We start from the raw sequence: 22420 nt of genomic DNA, 5'->3' as shown, positions 1-22420 counted from the left end.
CATGCTTAGGTCTCATGCAAGAAATGGGAATGAATTTTAAACACCAGGGCACCGTTGATTGCCGGCAAGACATTGAGATGCCTTGTTTTTAAATTCTAGGAAATCCAAAACTCGTCTAAAATTCATGAAACTTGGGATGCTATCATGGAGAGGCATCAACATGCCGTGGTACAAATTTTGTCCCATTTGGGGCAGGTTTGGGTATATGCTTATCACAAACCGAATCTTCTCACAACAAGCATGATGGTTTTCGGTAGGGAACGTCTCACCTTTGGGGACGAAACGATATCCACTGCCCCTTATTGCTTTCAAATTTTTTTCTTGTGTCCACATAGAACAACAGGAGTGTTGTGTGAACTTTTGTGATTTTTTGGGGTTCGTTTGGACATTTGTATGCATTAAGTGAGTTTTCAATGCATTTATGTGTATAATTCAAATCTGAACTATATGCACATGCTCCAATGCATATAAATTGGTTGAGTAATCAAATCTGTGTCCTTGGGTGCATGCTTAGGTCTCATGCCAGAAATGGGAATGAATTTCAAACACCAGGGCACCGTTGATTGCTGGCAAAACATTGAGATGCCTTGTTTTTAAATTCTACTAAATCCAAAATTCGTCTAAAATTCATGAAACTTGGCATGCTATCATGGAGCGCATCAAAATGTTGTGGTAAAAAATTTGTCCCATTTGGTGCAGGTATGGGTATATGCTTCTCACAAACCGGAGCTTCTCACAACAAGCATGATGGTTTTTGGTAGAGAACGTCCCACCTTTGAGGACGAAACGATATCCATTGCCTCTTATTGCTTTAATTTTTTTTCTCGTGTCAACATGGAACAACAGGAGTGTTGTGTGAACTTTTGTGATTTTTCGGGGTTCGTTTGGACATTTTTATGCATTAAGTGAGTTTTCAATACATTTATGTGCATAATTAAAATTTGAACTACATGCACATGCTCCAGTGCATATAAATTGGTTTAAAAATCAAATCTATGTCCTTGGGTGCATGCTTAGGTTTCATGCAAGAAATGGGAATGAATTTCAAACACCAGGGCACCGTTGATTGCCGGCAAAACATTGAGCTGCCTCGTTTTTAAATTCTAGGAAATACAAAACTTGTCTGAAATTCATGAAATTTGGCATGCTATCATGGAGCGGCATCATCATGCCGTGGTAAAAGTTTTGTCCCATTTGGGGCAGGTTTGGGTATATGCTTCTCACAAACTGGAGGCTCTCACAACAAACATGATGGTTTTCGGTAGGGGACGTCCCACCTTTGGGGACGAAACGATATCCATTGCGTGTTATGGCTTTCAAATTTTTTCCTCATGTCAACATAGAACGACAGGGGTGTTGTATGATTTTTGGGGCTCGTTTGGACATTTATATGCATTAAGTGAGTTTTCAATGCATTTATGTGCATAATTCAAATTTGAACTACATGCACATGCTCCAGTGCATATAAATTGGTTGAAAAATCAAATCTGTGTCCTTGGGTGCATGCTTAGGTCCCATGCAAGAAATGGGAAGAAATTTCAAACACCAGGGCACCATTGATTGCTGGCAAAACATTGAGATGCATGGTTTTAAATTCTAGGAAATTGAAAACTCGTCTGAAATTCATGAAACTTGGCATGCTATCGTGGAGCGGCATCATTATGCCGTGGTAAAATTTTTGTCCCATTTGGGGTAGGTTTGGGAATATGATTCTCACAATTCGGAGCTTCTCACAACAAGCATGATGGTTTTCGGTAGGAACGTCCCACCTTTGGGGACGAAACAATATCCATTGCCTCTTATTGCTTTTATATTTTTTTCTTGTGTCAACATAGAACAACAGGAGTGTTGTGTGAACTTTTGTGATTTTTCAGGGTTCGTTTGGACATTTTTATGCATTAAGAGAGTTTTCGATGCATTTATGTGCATAATTCAAATTTGAACTACATGCACGTGCTCCAGTGCATATAAATTGGTTCAAAAATCAAATCTGTGTCCTTGGGTGCAAGCTTAGGTCCCACGCAAGAAATGGGAATGAATTTCAAACACCAGGGCACCGTTGATTGCCGCCAAAACATTGAGATGCATGGTTTTTAAATTCTAGGAAATCAAAAACTCGTCTGAAGTTCATGAAACTTGGCATGCTATCATGGAGCGACATCAACATGTCGTGGTAAAATTGTTTTCCCAATTGGGCAGGTTTGGGTATATGCTTCTCACAAACCGAAGCTTCTCACAACAAGCATGATGGTTTTCGGTAGGGAACGTCCCACCTTTGGGGACGAAATAATATCCATTGCCTCTTATTGCTTTCTAGTTTATTTCTCGTGTCAACATGGAACAACAGGTGTGTTGTGTGATTTTTTGGGGTTTGTTTAGACATTTTTATGCACTAAGTGAGTTTTCAATGAATTTATGCGCATAATTCAAATTTGAACTACATGCACATGTTCCAGTGCATATAAATTGGTTGAAAAATCAAATCTGTGTCCTTGGGTGCATGCTTAGGTCCCATGCAAGAAATGGGAATGTATTTCAAACACCCGGGCACCGTTGATTGCCGCCAAAACATTGAGATGCATGGTTTTTAAATTCTAGGAAATCAAAAACTCGTCTGAAATTCATGAAACTTGGCATGCTATCATGGAGCGACATCAACATGTCGTGGTAAAATTGTTTTCCCAATTGGGCAGGTTTGGGTATATGTTTCTCACAAATCGGAGCTTCTCACAACAAGCATGATGGTTTTGGGTAGGGAAGGTCCCACCTTTGGAGACGAAATGATATCCATTGCCTCTTATTGCTTTCAAACTTCTTTTCTCGTGTCAACATAGAACAACAAGAGTGTTGTGTCATTTTTTGTGATTTTTTGGGGTTCGTTTGGACATTTTTATGCACTAAGTGTGTTTTCAAATCATTTATGTGCATAATTCAAATTTGATCTACATGCACATGCTCCAGTGCATATAAATTGGTTGAAAAATCAAATATGTGTCCTTGGGTGCATGCTTAGGTATCATGCAAGAAATGGGAATGAATTTCAAACACCAGGGCACCATTGATTGCCGGCAAAACATTAAGATGCCTGGTTTTTAAATTCTAGTAAATCCAAAACTTGTCTAAAATTCATGAAACTTGGCATGCTATCATGGAGCAGCATCAACATGCCATGGTACAAATTTGTCTAGTTTGTGGCACGTTTGGGTACATGCTTCTCTAAAACTAGAGGGTCTCACAACAAGCATGATGGTTTTCGGTATGGAACGTCCCACCTTTGGGGACGAAACGATATCCATTGCATGTTATGGCTTTCAAATATTTTTCTCGTGTCAACATAGAACGACAGGAGTGTTGTGTGAATTTTTGTGATTTTACAGGGTTCGTTTGGACATATTTATGCATTAACTGAGTTTTCAATGCATTTATGTGCATAATTCAAATTTTAACAACAAGCACATGCTCTAGTGCATATAAATTGGTTGAAAAATCAAATATGTGTCCTTGGGTGCATGCTTAGGTCCCATGCAAGAAATGGGAATGAATTTCAAACACCAGGGCACCGTTGATTGCCACCAAAACATTGACATGCCTAGTTTTTAAATTCTAGGAAATCGAAACTCATCTAAAATTCATGAAACTTGGCATGCCATGATGGAGCGGCATCAACATGTCATGGTATTTTTTTGTCCCATTTGGGGCAGGTTTCGCTATATGCTTCTCACAAACCGGAGCTTCTCACAACAAGCATGATGGTTTTTGGCAGGGAACATCCCACCTTTGGGGACGAAATGATATCCATTGCCTCTTATTGCTTTCAACTTTTTTTCTCGTGTCAACATAGAACAACAGGAGTGTTGTGTATTTTTTGTGATTTTTTGGGGTTCGTTTGGACATTTTATGCACTAAGTGAGTTTTCAATGCATTTATGTGCATAATTCAAATTTGAACTACATGCACATGCTCCAGTGCATATAAATTGGTTGAAAAATCAAATTTGTTTCCTTGGGTGCATGCTTAGGTCCCATGCAAATAATGGGAATGAATTTCAAACACCAGGGCAAATCGAAAACTCGTCTGAAATTCATGAAACTTGGCATGCTATCATGGAGCGGTATCAACATGCCATGGTACAAATTTTGTCCCATTTGGGGAAGGTTTGGGTATATGCTTCTCACAACAAGCATGATGGTTTTCGGTAGGGAACGTCCAATCCTTGGGGATAAAACTATATCCATTGCCTCTTATTGCTTTCAATTTTTTTCTCATGTCAACATAGAACAACGGTAGTGTTGTGTGAACTTTTGTGATTTTTTGGGGTTCGTTTGGACATTTTTGTGCATTAAGTGAATTTTAAACACGAGGGCACTGTTGATTGCCGGCAAAACATTGAGATGCCTTGTTTTTAAATTCTGGGAAATCCAAAACTCGTCTGAAAATCATGAAACTTGGCATGCTATCATGGAGCGGCATCAACATGCCGTGGTACAAATTTTGTCCCATTTGGGGCAGGTTTGGGTATATGCTTATCACAAACTGAAGCTTCTCACAACAAGCATGATGGTTTTCAGTAGGGAACGTCTCACCTTTGGGGGCGAAATGATATCCATTGCCTCTTATTGCTTTCAAATTTTTTTCTTGTGTCCACATAGAACAACAGGTGTGTTGTGTGAACCTTTGTGATTTTTTGGGGTTCGTTTGGACATTTGTATGCATTAAGTGAGTTTTCAATGCATTTATGTGTATAATTCAAATCTGAACTATATGCACATGCTCCAGTGCATATAAATTGGTTGAGAAATTAAATCTGTGTCCTTGGGTGCATGCTTAGGTCTCATGCCAGAAATGGGAATGAATTTCAAACACCTAGGCACCGTTGATTGCTGGCAAAACATTGAGATGCCTGGTTTTTAAATTCTACTAAATCCAAAACTCGTCTGAAATTCATGAAACTTGGCATGCTATCATGGAGCGCATCAAAATGCCATGGTAAAAATTTTCGTCCCATTTCGGGCAGGTATGGGTATATGCTTCTCACAAACCGGAGCTTCTCACAAGAAGCATGATGGGTTTCGGTAGGGAACGTCCCACCTTTGAGGACGAAACGATATCCATTGCCTCTTATTGCTTTAACTTTTTTCTCGTGTCAACATGGAACAACAGGAGTGTTGTGTGAACTTTTGTGATTTTTGGGGTTCGTTTGGACATTGTTATGCATTAAGTGAGTTTTCAATACATTTATGTGCATAATTAAAATTTGAACTACATGCACATGCTCCAGTGCATATAAATTGGTTTAAAAATCAAATCTGTCTCCTTGGGTGCATGCTTAGGTCTCATGCAAGAAATGGGAATGAATTTCAAACACCAGGGCTGTCGGGGGAAACTGATCCACGAACACCTATGGGGCCGGCGGACCGGGCCCCTTTCGGTTCGGCGAGGGGCGGAGATCGCACAAAGAGCAGATCGAGGCGAAGCACACGAGCAGTTTACCCAGCTTCGGAGCTCTCCAGAGAGATAACACTCCTACTGCTGCTTGCTTGATTATCTTGTGTTCTTGCTCTAGAGAGAGAGCGTAGTGTTTTTCTGGGTTACGAATGAGTCGAACTTCGCGAACTAGTCGAACCAAACCCCCTCTACGTTGTGCATGGGCCTCCTTTTATACGCTAAAGGGGTCACCGACAGGTGGCAACGCAGAGAAGGGTACAAATGTAAAAAGTGAGGTGGTTGGTATAGTTACTTGTACAGTGCACCCTACCTAACCCTGACGGCAGGGGACAAGGGCCTTAAATGCCCGTCTGAGTCTCCCAAACAGTGCAGAAAATGACCGTTAGGGGCGCCACCGTTCGCCACAATGGCAATCTTGTCAGCTTCGCATGCCACTGCGCACCGCTGGCAGCACAGCCTCCCGCCACGCGCGCCTGGAGAGGCCCCCAGAGCGACACGTTGGTGGATGCGCTGGAGCGTGGGCACAGAGTGGCTGCCTGCCGCGGCAAGCGCCTTGCCGCTGCTGTTATCTTGTCGGGTCCGGAGGCTTGTCGCTCACCGGGCCTCGAGGTACCTTGGTTGGTCTTCCCGGCAAGCTCCTCTTGCCGGGGCCTTGTTGCCTTGCCGGAGCGTGTGGCGCGTCGCGGCAAGTTCCTTGGAGTACCTCGGTTGGCCTTCCCGGCAAGCTCCTCTTGCCGGGGCCTTGTCTCCTGAGCTTAAATACTTTGTTCTTGAATGGCTCCAAGGGAACCACGGAGGATCTTGGTGTTAGCCCGGCAAGCCTTGCCGCGGGGTGCTGCAACTGCCCGTGCACAAGTTCGGGGTACTAGGGTACCCCTATTCTAGTACACCGACAGGAGCCCCCGGGCCTGGGTCAGACACGGTGCCGAGCGCTGTTGGGCCAGGCCCAAGACAGGGCACGGGCACATGTGGACTGGGCCATGCCGAATCTCGCTCCGTATCCACCGCGCTCTCCCCTAACGGCATGCATTGAATGCGGCATCGTGGGATAGATCGTGGGTGGTTCTTTATTTGGAAGGGCAAAACGTCCGCCCCGTCCCTCTTTATAAGCAGAGGAAATAGGGGCAGTTCGTTCCCCCTCGCTGGTTGCTACTACTCCACCTTCACGAACCTCCGACGCCCCCACCCCCTTCTTCTCGAAGCCGAGAGAGCAGCGCTCCGCCCCCCATTGCCACCAGCATAACCAACGCCGTCGACCTCCCCCACCACCTCCGCCATGGCTCCGAAAGCCGACATGGGAAAGGGCGTGAAGTCGGCCGACGCGCAGCGGCTCGCGGCGCTGCGGAAGGAGCGGGCGATCTTCTCCCCCCAGCTCGGCGTGAAGGAGCTGAGGGAGTACTTCTACCTCTTTTGGGCGATGAAGCGCGGGCGCATCCGCGCACGAGGGTACTCCCGTCCGCTGCTTCGGAACTGGCTCCAAACGGGTACCCATTCTTCGCGCTGTTCTTCTATTGCGGGCTCTGCCCGCCCTTCTCGGAGTTCTTCTGCGATATCATGAACACCTACGGCTTCCGCCTCCTTGACTTCACCCCAACGCCGTTCTGACCATGGCAGTTTTCGCACATTTGTGCGAAAACTTTGTCAGAGTCCACCCCAATGTTGCCCTTTTCCCCCACTTCTTCATACCTCGGGTAGAGAGAGGAGAGCCGCTTGCCGGAGGGATCGCCTGGATCTCGAGAGTCGGCAAGAAGGAGGCGTACTTGGAGGGTGAGCTCCGTAGCAAGTGGGAGGAGTGGAGAGCGGAGTGGTGCTGGATCGTCGAGGAGAATCCACAGCCCTTCACCGCCGTGCGCCAAGCTCCAATAGTGCGCAGCAATGACTGGAGCAACGTGGCCCCGGAAGACGAGAGGCTGAAGATCGCCATTACTAGGATCCTTCGCCTCAGGCTTGCCGGGCTCACTGTAGGCCCTGTAGGCGCAGATTTCCTCCGCCGCCGCATCGCCCCCCTGCAGGAGAGGGGGAGGCCCACCTGGGAATTCAAGAACTCGGCGGACATCATGAGGCTGTGGCCGGGCCTCAACTACAACTTCACCGTCTTGGAGCTAGATGCAATGCTCCTGGAGTTGTTCAAACGCGACCCCCAGCACCCATTCACGCTGCCGAGGGGCGTCGTTCCATTGTGCAACAATTCTTCGCTTGACCGGATCCGCGCCATGATGCCGTTGTGCGATTCACACGGAATCGTTCCAACTTGCCAAGAGCCTGCGGATGATGTCGTGCAAGCGTTCTTCGACAACTTGGAAGAAGTGCCGGTCCACGGTGACGAGCAGAAGAGCCTCACCCGTGACACCACCGACAAGGAGCTACAGCGCATCGCCACTAGGGCGGAAGAGGTTGCGATCGCAGCTGCCACGGGCGCATTCGGGTTCACTGTGGAGGAGGCGGAGGCTGCAGAGGCGGCAAACCTCGCCGAGCGCGCGGAGTTCATTGGCGAGGAAGAGCCTGCCGGTTCTGAAGCTGAGCCGAGCGAGGCCGGCGAGGAAGAGCCCGAGCCTTCAGAAGGCTTGCCGCAGGCGGAGCCCCCGGCCCCGCCAAGAAGGCGTCTTCGCAGGGCCGCGGATGTAGCGGGGCGGCAGCCGGGTCAACAGCCGCCAAGCCATGCGACACGCTCTACCGCGGCAAGCAATGTTGCAGCAGGAGCGACCCACGCAGCAGCGGCAACTGGAGCGGGATCTTCCCGGGCCCCCGCCACCGCCCCCGCCAAGCGGGCAAGGGATCCTACTCCTCCGCCTCGCTGCACCGGAAGGGAGCCGGACTTTGATCTTTCCGCGCTCAGCTCCGACGAGGAGGAAGAAGAGTAAGTTTCTTTGGTGCTCTTGTAGTTCTTCAATCTTGCTGTTTTTATCTTGTATCTGACTTGCTTCAATCTGGACTCCTTTCTTTTCAGGACGCTGGCCCAGAGAGCGGCGAAGAGGGCCAAGGCCGCGGTGATTGTCATCGAAGATGACCCCACCGTGTCAGCAGGGGGTGGGTCCGAGACCACCTTGACGGACCCGGCAACCACTCCTCAAAACAGCCCCCAGTGCAGCCCCTAGCGTAAGTTCATAGTTAGCTTTTTGCTGTCAGGCGCGCATGAGTGCTTTTTCCTTTGTTGATATCTTGCTTGTTGATTTGTGTAGGAGCAGAGCAGCCATATCAGGAGCGCCCGGAAGCTGGTCCCGAAGTGCCATCTGCTTCGACTACGCTGCTAAGGGAGGAGTTCCCGGTAAGGGAGCGCTCTCCGGCAAGGGAGAACTCTCCGGCAAGGGAGAACTCTCCGGCAAGGGGCAGCACCGTCGATCCTGCGGCGGCCGAGACCGCAACTGCAGATCTTGGCATAGGTAATTCACTTGCCCAAAAACTTTCCCTTGGGTTCTTCTTCTTCTGATTTTCTTCTCTTAGATTTTTGAATGATTTTTCTCCCTTCTTCGTTCTTCAGACCCATCTGCTTCTGAGCCAATGGAGACAGAGGCCGCCGGCGAGGAAGGGGCCGGTGCTGATGAGACCGCCGGCGAGGAGGCCACCAAGGCTGCCGCCGCGGAAGCCGGCGAGGGGTCGGGTGATCGCACTGACGACCCTGAGGCCGCAGGAGCGCCAGGCGTTGCGCCGACCGCCGATCCCTCTGCCGCTTCCGCGGAGTCGGGCTCCGAGGAGCCCCAGCCCGGCGCCTAGTTGAAGGCCGGTGACGATATCTTCATCAAGCTACCCTAGGCGTCGAGCTCCAGGGCGCCGGTCGAGGGGGAAACTTTCGATGAGGAGGTGCTCGCCTCTGCTGGACTGTCGTTGGTCAACGCGCCCAGCAGCAGCAGTGGCGAGCCTGAGGAGGAGCAGCTGCTGCGGAAGCTGCTGTCACTCTACCGCGCACGGCAAGCCAAGCTGGCTTCCCGGGAAGCGCTTGTCGCGAAGGCGGGAGTTGACATGGAGAAGCGCGCGGAGGAGCTCCGGGGCCACAATCAAGAAGCTCTCCGGTCCCTGGCACAGGAGCGGGAGCGACTCGACGAGGAGCGCACGGCCTTCCTTCTCGAGAAGGCCGAAGCTGAGGAGGAACAAAGGCTGGCCGCCGAGAAGCAGTCCACGCGAGAAGGCGAATTGGTGCAGCGGAAGGCCAACCTCGACAGCTACGAGGAGGAGCTCGCCGAGCACGAGCAAGCACTTGGCGGGGTGCTCAAGGAGGCGAAGGACGCTGCCGCAATTGTAGAGGCTGCCAAGAAAGAGCTGGAGGAGAAGGTGGCGCAGCTAGAGGCCAACATCGGGAAGAGCGGCGAGGAGCTTGCCGCGCTCAAGCGTGAGCGTGAGAAGGATGGTGCCACCCACGGTGAGCTGCAAGGTATTCTCGCTGAGAGGGGCAAGGAGCTCAACGCCGCCAAGGATTCCAATGCGGACCTGGAGTTGAAGCTGGCCACGCTGATGCAGACGCTGGAGGCCGCCAAGGAGCGGGAGAAGACCTTGTCGGAGAAGGTCAAAGCTGACAAGGCGCTGCTGGAGAGCATCGCAGTTACCCAGAACTCGTTCAGAGATACTGTGGAGCACTGGACCCAGGGTCTGGTGAATATTGCCGCAGTCATCAACGAGGAGCTGGCGCAGCTGGGGATGGAGGACTTTGGGTATCCCTCCGACGAGAATCTCCAACCCAGCGCCAAGCTCAGCCTGTTCTTCAAGGGCGTGGCGACGGCACTCCAGCGGCTCCGGGAGAGGATCCCAAAGCAGCTGGCCGACGAGTCGCGTAGGATTTGCATGGGGGCTCTCCAGAAGGTGCTGATGAAGGTGGCCTTCCGCAACCCAGGCCTCAACCTTACCAACGTCCTTAGGTCCTTGCTGCCTGACGCCGATCTAGATGCGTTCAAGGCCCTTGTCGCACCCATTGTGGACAAGGTGAGCGAGATCAAGAGGGTTGAGGGCGATCGCGTAGACTAGGCCGCCCGTTTTCTCTTTTCCCTTGTCGCTGCTAATCATGTTATGAAAACAGTCTGTTAGAGCTGCGACAAGTGATCTTGTAATATAACTTTATTTCTGTTATCAATTGCTATGTTATTTCCTCTACTAGATTCTTTCCTTTGTATGTTTTTACCCTACACTTCTAGGGAACTTGTCGGCGCAGGCCCCCGAGCCGCGAGCGCTGAGTGCGGAACATCAGCAGCCTGCTGGCGGTGCTACTTCTGACAAGAAACCTTGTCGTGACTAGATGCAACACACTTAAGTTGTTGAGCAGACTCGAAACAAAGTAAGGGCGCAAGTAGACACGAGTTGGTTCCTCCGCGCACAGGTTTTGCATACAAAGCAGGGTCGTTCGAGGAAGATAACTCAAAAAATTTAAAAACTGATTCCTCAAACTTTGGCAACTTAGCTTTTCTGTCGTTTGCTTCCCGGCAAGGCAAAACTTTGCTTGAACGACGCCTGGTCCATACCACAATCTTCTCCTTCCCCCCTGGCCAACTTGCGTGCGAGGGAACCTTCTTTTCCTTTGTTGAAAAAGAAGAAAGAAGAGAAAATAATGATATGGAGCCCTTCGGCTCGTTATTGCTTACCGGATGTCGGTGCTGCACAAAGTGTCAGATAACGCATGCAAGAAAGAAACTAATGCATGAAATGGACAAGTTGTGCGGAGCACATGGGGTTCTATTTATGCACGGGATCTGCGCCCGGCTTTGTACAAAGGATTACATGCAACAGCGGCAAGACTTGTACAAAAGGTGGTTGCCGGAACGGGTTCCGGCAACCGCGCCCTACGGGAAAAACTTATGAATATGTTCTATGTTCCAGGAGTTGCTCACCGGAATGCCATCTTCGGTCTCAAGGCGGACTGCGCCGGGCCTTGTGACTCGTTTCACCCGATAAGGGCCTTCCCACTTCGGCGTCAACTTCTTGGAATTCTTGGCGGACTGAACGCGCCGAATAACAAGGTTGCCTTCCTCGAAGCTTCTGGCTTTAACTTTGCGGCTATGGTAGCGGCGCAAAGCTTGCTGGTATCGAGCAGCTTGTACAGCAGCCTGAAGACGATCTTCCTCAAGGAGCAGCGCGTCGTCTTGTCGCAGATGTTCTTGCTCAAGCTCATCATAAGCGAGCACTCGAGGCGATCCGTATACGAGTTCCGTGGGGAGAACTGCCTCTGCTCCATAGACTAGAGCGAAAGGCGTCTGGCCAGTGGCTCTATTTGGCGTCGTTCTGATCGACCAAAGAACCACCGGCAGCTCCTCGATCCAGTTTCTTCCGCACTTGCGCAGCCTGTCGAAAGTTCTGGTCTTGAGCCTGCGTAGCACTTCACCATTTGCCCTCTCTGCTTGACCGTTGCTTCTTGGATGAGCAACAGAAGTGAAGCATACCTTGGCGCCAAGGTCTTGGACGTACTGCATGAAGGTGCGGCTCGTGAATTGCGTGCCGTTGTCGGTGATGATCCTGTTAGGGATCTCGAAACGGCAAACAATTGACCTGAAGAACTTGACTACTGACTGTGCTGTCACCTTCCTCACTGGCTGCACTTCCGGCCACTTTGTGAACTTGTCGATTGCGACGTACAAGTACTCAAAGCCCCCGACAGCTCGGGGGAAAGGGCCGAGGATATCGAGCCCCCAGACCGAAAATGGCCAGGATAAAGGGATCATCTGGAGAGCTTGAGCTGGCTGGTGTATCTGTTTGGAGTGGAACTGGCACGCTTCACACTTGGTTACTTGTGCAGTTGCATCCTAGAGGGCTGTCGGCCAAAAGAAACCTTGCCGGAAAGCTTTGCCGGCAAGTGCTCTTGCGCCAATGTGGTGGCCACATATGCCTCCATGTATCTCTGCCAACAGCTTTTGTCCATCTTCCCGGCAAATACACTTTAATTTCACACCGTTGAGTCTTCTTCTGTACAGTATGCTATCGACAAACTGGTACATACTTGACTGCCGGGCTACTTTTTCCGCTTCTTCTTGCTCTTCGGGAAGTTCTCCTCTCTGAAGGAAATGGACAATCTGCTGTGCCCATGCTGGAGCTTGTGGCTCGACAACAAGGACTAAAGGCACATCTGCTGCTGCGGGAACATCCGCTTCCACGGCAAGGACTTGCGGCCCTGCCGGAGCTTGATGTTCCCCGGCAAGCTTGCCGGAGCAAAACTTGTCGGGAGCGTCTGCTTCAACGGAACAAACCATAAGGCTTGCCGGAGCAGACTGCCCCTCAGCAACCTTGGTGTTGATCTTGGGGACTTTCTTGGCGGCGGCTTTGGGGAGCTCTGCTGGAAAGTAGTCACCAGAAATCAACTTCCTCTTCTTGCTTTGTCCAGTTGATGGTGTTACGGATGGTTGAGTCAACTTGAGCACAAAGATCCCTGGTTCCACAGGTAACTTTAGTGTGGCGCACTTTGACAGGCCATCAGCAATGTCATTCTGAGCTCTTGGGAAAACTGATCCACGAACACCTATGGGGCCGGCGGACCGGGCCCCTTTCGGTTCGGCGGGGGGCGGAGATCGCACGAAGAGCAGATCGAGGCGAAGCACACGAGCAGTTTAGCCAGCTTCGGAGCTCTCCGGAGAGATAACACTCCTACTACTTCTTGTTTGATTATCTTGTGTTCTTGCTCTAGAGAGAGAGCGTAGTGTTTTTCTGGGTTACGAATGAGTCGAACTTCGCGAACCAGTCGAACCGAACCCCCTCTACGTTGCGCATGGGCCTCCTTTTATACGCTAAAGGGGTCACCGACAGGTGGCAACGTAGAGAAGGGTACAAATGTAAAAAGTGAGGTGGTTGGTACAGTTACTTGTACAGTGCACCCTACCTAACTCTGACGGCAGGGGACAAGGGCATTAAATGCCCGTCTGAGTCGCCCAAATAGTGCAGAAAAGGACCGTTAGGGGCGCCACCGTTCGCCACGATGGCGATCTTGTCAGCTTCGCATGCCACTGCGCACCGCTGGCTGCACAGCCTCCCACCACGCGCGCCTGGAGAGGCCCCCAGAGCGACACGTTGGTGGATGCGCTGGAGCATGGGCATAGAGTGGCCGCCTGCCGCGGCAAGCGCCTTGCCGCTGCTGTTATCTTGTCGGGTCCGGAGGCTTGTCGCTCACCGGGCCTCGAGGTACCTTGGTTGGTCTTCCCGGCAAGCTCCTCTTGCCAGGGGCTTGTTGCCTTGCCGGAGCGCGTGGCACGTCGCCGCAAGTTCCTTGGAGTGCCTTGGTTGGCCTTCCCGGCAAGCTCCTCTTGCCGGGGCCTTGTCTCCTGAGCTTAAATACTTTGTTCTTGAATGGCTCCAAGGGAACCACGGAGGATCTTGGTGTTAGCCCGGCAAGCCTTGCCGCGGGGTGCTGCAACTGCCCGTGCACAAGTTCGGGGTACTACGGTACCCCTATTCTAGTACACCGACAGGAGCCCCCGGGCCTGGGTCAGACACGATGCCGAGCTCTGTTGGGCCAGGCCCAAGACAGGGCATGGGCACATGTGGACTGGGCCACGCCGAATCTCGCTCCGTATCCACTGCGCTCTCCCCTAACGGCACGCGTTGAATGCGGCATCGTGGGAGAGATCGTGGGTGGTTCTTTATTCAGAAGGGCGAAACGTCCACCCCGTCCCTCTTTATAAGCAGAGGAAACAGGGGCAGTTCGTTCCCCCTCGCTAGTTGCTACTACTCCATCTTCACGAACCTCCGCCGCCCCCCCCTTCTTCTCGAAGCCGAGAGAGCAGCGCTCCGCCCCCCATTGCCACCAGCATCACCAACGCCGTCGACCTCCCCCACCACCTCCGCCATGGCTCCGAAAGCCGACAAGGGAAAGGGCGTGAAGTCGGCCGAGGCGCAGCGGCTCGCGGCGCTGCGGAAGGAGCGGGCGATCTTCTCCCCCCAGCTCGGCGTGAAGGAGCTGAGGGAGTACTTATACCTCTTTTGGGCGACGGAGACGCGGGCGCATCCGCGCACGAGGGTACTCCCGGCTGCTGCTTCGGAACTGGCTCCAAACGGGTACCCATTCTTCGCGCTGTTCTTCTATTGCGGGCTCTGCCCGCCCTTCTCGGAGTTCTTCTGCGATATCATGAACACCTACGGCTTCCGCCTCCTTGACTTCACCCCCAACGCCGTTCTGACCATGGCAGTTTTCGCACATTTGTGCAAAAACTTTGTCGGAGTCCACCCCAATGTTGCCCTTTTCCGCCACTTCTTCATACCTCGGGTAGAGAGAGGAGAGCCGCTTTCCGGAGGGATCGTCTGGATCTCGAGAGTCGGCAAGAAGGAGGCGTACTTGGAGGGTGAGCTCCGTAGCAAGCGGGAGGAGTGGAGAGCGGAGTGGTGCTGGATCGTCGAGGAGAATCCGCAGCCCTTCACCACCGTGCGCCAAGCTCCAATAGTGCGCGGCAATGACTGGAGCAATGTGGCCCCGGAAGACGAGAGGCTGAAGATCGCCATTACTAGGATCCTTCGCCTCAGGCTTGCCGGGCTCACTGTAGGCGCTGTAGGCGCAGATTTCCTCCGCCGCCGCATCGCCCCCCTGCAGGAGAGGGGGAGGCCCGCCTGGCAATTCAAGAACTCGGCGGACATCATGAGGCTGCGGCCGGGCCTCAACTACAACTTCACCGTCTTGGAGCTGGATGCAATGCTCCCAGAGTTGTTCAAACGCGACCCCCAACACCCATTCACGCTGCCGAGGGGCGTCGTTCCATTGTGCAACAATTCTTTGCTTGACCGGATCCGCGCCATGATGCTGTTGTGCGATTCACATGGAATCGTTCCAACTTGGCAAGAGCCTGCGGATGACATCGTGCAAGCATTCTTCGACAACTTGGAAGAAGTGCCGGTCCACGCTGACGAGCAGAAGAGCCTCACCCGTGACACCACCGACGAGGAGCTGCAGCGCATCGCCACTAGGGCGGAAGAGGTTGCGGCCGCAGCTGCCGCGGGCGCGTTCGGGTTCACTGTGGAGGAGGCGGAGGCTGTAGAGGCGGCAAACCTCGCCGAGCGCGCGGAGTTCATTGGCGAGGAAGAGCCTGTCGGTTCTGAAGCTGAGCCGAGCGTGGCCGGCGAGGAAGAGCCTGAACCTTCAGAAGGCTTGCCGCAGGCGGAGCCCCCGGCCCCGCCAAGAAGGCGTCTTCGCAGGGCCGCGGACGTAGCGGGGCGGCAGCCGGGTCAACAGCCGCCAAGCCGTGCGACACGCTCTACCGCGGCAAGCAATGTTGCCGCGGGAGCAACCCACGCAACAGCGGCAACTGGAGCGGGATCTTCCCGGGCCACCGCCACCGCCCCCGCCAAGCGGGCAAGGGATCCTACTCCTCCGCCTCGCCGCACCGGAAGGGAGCCAGACTTTGATCTTTCCGCGCTCAGCTCCGACGAGGAGGAAGAAGAGTAAGTTTCTTTGGTGCTCTTGTAGTTCTTCAATCTTGCTGTTTTTATCTTGTATCTGACTTGCTTCAATCTGGACTCCTTTCTTTTCAGGACGCTGGCCCAGAGAGCGGCGAAGAGGGCCAAGGCCGCGCTGATTGTCATCGAAGATGACCCCACCGTGTCAACAGGGGGTAGGTTCGAGACCACCTTGATGGACCCGGCAACCACTCGTCAAAACAGCCCCCTGCGCAGCCCCCAGCGTAAGTTCATAGTTAGCTTTCTGCTGTCAGGCGCGCATGAGTGCTTTTTCCTTTGTTGATATCTTGCTTGTTGATTTGTGTAGGAGCAGAGCAGCCATATCAGGAGCGCCCGGAAGCTGGTCCCAAAGTGCCATCTGCTTCGACTACGCTGCTAAGGGAGGAGTTCCCGGTAAGGGAGCGCTCTCCGGCAAGGGAGAACTCTCCGGCAAGGGGCAGCACCGTCGATCCTGCGGTGGCCGAGACCGCAACTGCAGATCTTGGCATAGGTAATTCACTTGCCCAAAAACTTTCCCTTGGGTTCTTCTTCTTCTGATTTTCTTCTCTTGGATTTTTGATTGATTTTTCTCCCTTCTTCGTTCTTTAGACCCATCTGCTGCTGAGCCAATGGAGACAGAGGGCGCCGGCGAGGAAGGGGCCGGTGCTGATGAGACCGCTGGCGAGGAGGCCGCCAAGGCTCCCGCCGCAGAAGCCGGCGAGGGGTCGGGCGATCGTACTGATGACCCTGAGGCCGCAGGAGCGCCAGGCGCTGCGCCGACCGCCGATCCTTCTGCCGCTTCCACGGAGCCGGGCTCCGAGGAGCCCCAGCCCGGCGCCTACTTGAAGGCCGGTGACGATATCTTCATCAAGCTACCCTGGGCGTCGAGCTCCAGGGCGCCGGTCGAGGGGGAAACATTCAATGAGGAGGTGCTCGCCTCTGCTGGACTGTCGTTGGTCGACGCGCCCAGCAGCAGGAGTGGCGAGCCTGAGGAGGAGCAGCTGCTGCGGAAGCTGCTGTCACTCTACCGCGCACGGCAAGCCAAGCTGGCTTCCCGGGAAGCGCTTGTCGCGAAGGCGGGAGTTGACATGGAGAAGCGCGCGGAGGAGCTCCGGGGCCATAATCAAGAAGCCCTCCGGTCCCTGGCACAGGAGCGGGAGCGACTCGACGAGGAGCGCACGGCCTTCCTTCTCGAGAAGGCCGAAGCTGAGGAGGAACAAAGGCTGGCCGCCGAGAAGCAGTCCGCGCGAGAAGGCGAATTGGTGCAGCGGAAGGCCAACCTCGACAGCTACGAGGAGGAGCTCGCCGAGCGCGAGAAAGCACTTGGCAGGGCGCTCAAGGAGGCAAAGGACGCTGCCGCAATCGCAGAGGCTGTCAAGAAAGAGCTGGAGGAGAAGGTGGCGCAGCTGGAGGCCAACATCAAGAAGAGCGGCGAGGAGCTTGCCGCGCTCAAGCGTGAGCGTGAGAAGAATGGTGCCGCCCACGGTGAGCTGCAAGGTCTTCTTGCTGAGAGGGGCAAGGAGCTCAGCGCCGCCATGGATTCCAATGCGGACCTGGAGTTGAAGCTGGCCACGCTGATGTAGACGCTGGAGGCCGCCAAGGAGCGGGAGAAGACCTTGTCGGAGAAGGTCAAAGCTGACAAGGCGCTGCTGGAGAGCATCGCAGTTACCCAGAACTCGTTCAGAGATACTGTGGAGCACTGGACCGAGGGTCTGGTGAATATTGCCGCAGTCATCGACGAGGAGCTGGTGCAGCTGGGGATGGAGGACTTTGGGTATCCCTCCGACGAGAATCTCCAACCCAGCGCCAAGCTCAGCCTGTTCTTCAAGGGCGTGGCGACGGCACTCCAGCGGCTCTGGGAGAGGATCCCAAAGCAGCTGGCCGATGAGTCGCGCAGGATTTGCGCGGGGCTCTCCAGAAGGTGCTGATGAAGGTGGCCTTCCGCAACCCAGGCCTCTACCTTACCAACGTCCTTAGGTCCTTGCCGCCTGACGCCGATCTGGATGCGCTCAAGGCCCTTGTCGCACCCATTGTGGACAAGGTGAGCGAGATCAAGAGGGTTGAGGGCGATCGCGTAGACTAGGCCGCCCGTTTTCTCTTTTCCCTTGTCGCTGCTAATCATGTTATGAAAACAGTCTGTTAGAGCTGCGACAAGTTATCTTGTAATATAACTTTATTTTTGTTATCAATTGCCATGTTATTTCCTCTACTAGATTCTTTCCTTTGTATGTTTCTACCCTACGCTTCTAGGGAACTTGTCGGCGCAGGCGCCCGAGCCGCGAGCGCTGAGTGCGGAACATCAGCAACCTGCTGGCGGTGCTGCTTCCGACAAGAAACCTTGTCGTGACTAGATGCAGCACACTTAAGTTGTTGAGCGGACTCGAAACAAAGTAAGGGCGCAACTAGCCACAATTTGGTTCCTCCATGCACAGGTTTTCCATACAAGGCAGGGTCGTTCGAGGAAGATAACTCAAAAAATTTAAAAACTGATTGCTCAAACTTTGGCGACTTAGCTTTTCTGTCGTTTGCTTCCCGGCAAGGCAAAACTTTGCTTGAACGACGCCTGGTCCATACCACAATCTTTTCCTTCCCCCCCGGCAAACTTGCATGCGAGGGAACCTTCTTTTCCTTTGTTGAAAAAGAAGAAAGAAGAGAAAATAATGATATGGAGCCCTTCGGCTCGTTATTGCTTACCGGATGTAGGTGCTGCACAAAGTGTCAGATAACGCATGCAAGAAAGAAACTAATGCATGAAATGGACAAGTTGTGCGGAGCACATGGGGTTCTATTTATGCACGGGATCTGCGCCCGGCTTTGTACAAAGGATTACATGCAACAGCGGCAAGACTTGTACAAAAGGTGGTTGCCGGAACGGGTTCCGGCAACCGCGACCTACGGGAAAAAATTAGGAAGATGTTCTATGTTCCAGGAGTTGCTCACCGGAATGCCATCTTCGGTCTCAAGGCGGACAGCGCCGGGCCTTGTGACTCGTTTCACCCGATAAGGGCCTTCCCAATTCGGCTTCAACTTGTACAGCAGCCTAAAGACGATCTTCCTCAAGGAGCAGCGCGTCATTTTATCGCAGCTGTTCTTGCTCAAGCTCATCATAAGCGAGCACTCGAGGTGATCCGTATACGAGTTCCGTAGGGAGAACTGCCTCTGCTCCATAGACTAGAGCGAAAGTCGTCTGGCCAGTGGCTCGATTTGGCGTCGTTCTAATCGACCAAAGAACCACCGGCAGCTCCTCAATCCAGTTTCTTCTGCACTTGCGCAGCCTGTCGAAAGTTCTGGTCTTGAGCCCACGCAGCACTTCAGCATTTGCCCTCTCTGCTTGACCGTTGCTTCTTGGATGAGCAACAAAAGCGAAGCAGACCTTGGAGCCAAGGTCTTGGACATACTGTATGAAGGTGCAGCTCATGAATTGCATGCCCTTGTCGGTGATGATCCTGTTAGGGATCCCGAAACGGCAAACAATTGACCTGAAGAACTTGACTGCTGACTGTGATGTCACCTTTTTCACTGGCCGCACTTCCGGCCACTTTGTGAACTTGTCGATTGCGATGTACAAGTACTCAAAGCCCCCGACAGCTCGGGGGAAAGGGCCGAGGATATTGAGCCCCCAGACCAAAAATGGCCAGGATAAAGGGATCGTCTAGAGAGCTTGAGCTGGCTGGTGTATCTGTTTGGAGTGGAACTGGCACGCTTCACACTTGGTTACTTGTGCAGTTGCATCCTGGAGGGCTGTCGGCGAAAAGAAACCTTGCCGGAAAGCTTTGCCGGCAAGTGCTCTTGCGCCAATGTGGTGGCCACATATGCCTCCATGTATCTCTGCCAACAGCTTTTGTCCATCTTCCCGGCAAATACACTTCAATTTCACACCGTTGAGTCTTCTTCTGTACAGTATGCTATCGCCAAACTGGTACATACTTGACTGCCGGGCTACTTTTTCCGCTTCTTCTTGCTCTTCGGGAAGTTCTCCTGTCTGAAGGAAATGGACAATCTGCTCTGCCCATGCTGGAGCTTGTGGCTCGACAACAAGGACTAAAGGCACATCTGCTGCTGCGGGAACATCCGCTTCCATGGCAAGGACTTCCGGCCCTGCCGGAGCTTGATGTTCCCCGGCAAGCTTGCCAGAGCAAAACTTGTCGGGAGTGTCTGCTTCAACGGAACAAACCATAAGGCTTGCCGGAGCAGACTGCCCCTTAGCAACCTTGGTGTTGATCTTGGGGACTTTCTTGGCGGCAGCTTCGGGGAGCTCTGCCGGAACGTAGTCACCAGAAATCAACGTCCTCTTCTTGCTTTGTCCAGTTGATGGTGTTACGAATGGTTGAGTCAACTTGAGCACAAAGATCCCTGGTTCCACAGGTAACTTTAGTGCGGCGCACTTTGACAGGCCATCAGCAATGTCATTCTGAGCTCTTGGGATATGCTCCATCTGTAGGCCGTCAAAGTGCTCTTCTAGCTTCCTCACTTCATCAACATATGCTTCCATCAATGGACTCTGGTAGTTCTTGTTCACTTGGCGGACGACAAGCTGTGAGTCACCCCTGACAATGAGCTTCTTGATCCCAAGGTCTGCTGCAATTCTGAGACCGGCAAGCAATCCTTCATACTCTGCAGTATTGTTGGTTGCTTGCTCCTTGGGAAAGTGCATCTGGACTACGTACTTGAGGTGCTCTCCGGTGGGCGCGACAAGCAGCACGCCCGCACCAGCGCCTTGCAGCGAGAAGGCACCATCAAAGTACATCAGCCACTCTTTGCTTGCCTCTTTGACGGGGATGCTCGTCTCTGGAATTTCTTCATCTAGTGTTGGCGTCCATTCTGCAATGAACTCTGCCAATGCCCTGCTTTGGATAGTTGAAGTGCTCTCAAACTTGAGGCCAAATCTTGACAGTTCCAGCGCCCACTCGACAATCCTGCCTGTCGCTTCTGGATTTTGCAGTATCCTCTTCAGCGGAAAGCGAGTGCCGACTGTGATCTCATGTGCTTGGAAGTAATGGCGCAGCTTTCTCGAGGCCATGAGGAGGCGGAAAAGCAACTTCTGCACACTAGAGTACCTTGATCTAGCCCCCTGTAGAAGGGAACTGACAAAGTAAACTGGACGCTGCACCATTCTCTTCTGCATCTTATCATGCTCCTGCGCAGATCCATCTCTGTCGGGACCAGAGCTTGTCGGCGAAGCCCCCTGCTTGTCACTGGACGCATCTGCCGTGGTTGCTGGCTCATCATCTGCCTCCCTCTCCGCCACTAACGCAGCACTAACCACTTGATTGGTTGCCGCTATATACAGCAGCAACTTCTCTTGCGGCTTAGGTGCGACAAGTATTGGAGTGGAGGACAGGTATCTCTTTAAGTCCTGCAGCGCAGCCTCCGCCTCCGGAGTCCATTTCATTGGACCTGCCTTTTTCAAAATTTTGGAAAATGGCAGGGCGCGTTCAGCAGATCTAGAGATAAACCTGCTGAGAGCAGCCACGCAACCGGCAAGCCTTCGTACATCCTTGACGCGCTTTGGTGCTTCGATCTTCTCAATGGCCTTGATCTTGTCGGGATTGGCTTCAATTCCCCGCTGAGACACGAAGAACCCGAGAAGCTTGCCGGATGGGACTCCAAACACGCACTTCTCGGGGTTAAGCTTGAGGTTGATCCTGCATAGATTTGCAAATATCTCGTCTAAATCTTGAATCAGGGTCGCCCTGTTCTTGCTTTTGACCACTATGTCATCCATGTAGGTTTCCACATTTCTATGCATCTGCGGCTCAAAAGCATGGTGGACTACCCTTGCGAATGTTGAACCAGCATTCTTCAAACCAAAAGGCATCCGTATGAAGCAGTACATGCCACATGGGGTGATAAATGCGGTTTTCTCTTCATTCTCTTCTCCCATGAAGATCTGATGGTATCCTGAGTATGCATCAAGAAATGAAAGAAAATCACATCCGGTTGTGGAGTCAACAATCTGGTCAATGCACGGCAAGGGAAATGGGTCTTTGGGAAAAGCTTTATTAACATCAATGAAGTCAATACAAAGCCCCCATTTCCCGTTAGCCTTGCGCACGACAACAGGATTGGGCAACCATGTGGGATGGAGCACTCCTCTAACAAGGCCTGCTGCTTCCAACTTCTTGATTTCTTCTGCGATGAATTCTTGGCGCTCCACTGCCTGTTTCCTGACTTTCTGTTTGACGGGCCGCGCATGAGGACAGACGGCAAGGTGGTGCTCAATTACTTTCCTGGGAACACCAGGGATATCAGACGGTTGCCACGCAAACACGTCGACATTCGCCCGCAGGAAAGCAACGAGCGCGCTTTCCTATTTGGGGTCAAGAGTGGCGCTGATGGTGAAGGTACCACCAGCGCCGTCCTCCTTGGCGGACACCTTCTTGGTCTCAGGTGGAGCTGTCATTGCCTTCTTACACTTGCCGGTGGAGCTCGATGGTGCGTCCTCGACGGTAGCGCAGCACTCCGAAGAGGTGCGCTTGCCGGAGTGGGCATCAGAACTCTTGTCGGACTTGGTCTTCTTCTTCCCCCCGGGAGCTTCAGCGGCAAGTGTCTTGCGTTCTGCTGCGGCTGCCGCTTCCCGGTAGATCTTGTCGGCACAGATAAGAGCATCCTTCTTGTCGCCAGGGACAGAGATGACACTTATCGGGCC

This window comes from Triticum aestivum, chromosome 2A (assembly GCF_018294505.1).
Source record: "Triticum aestivum cultivar Chinese Spring chromosome 2A, IWGSC CS RefSeq v2.1, whole genome shotgun sequence".
Taxonomy (NCBI): domain Eukaryota; kingdom Viridiplantae; phylum Streptophyta; class Magnoliopsida; order Poales; family Poaceae; genus Triticum; species Triticum aestivum.
This window is presented reverse-complemented; position numbering follows the sequence as displayed.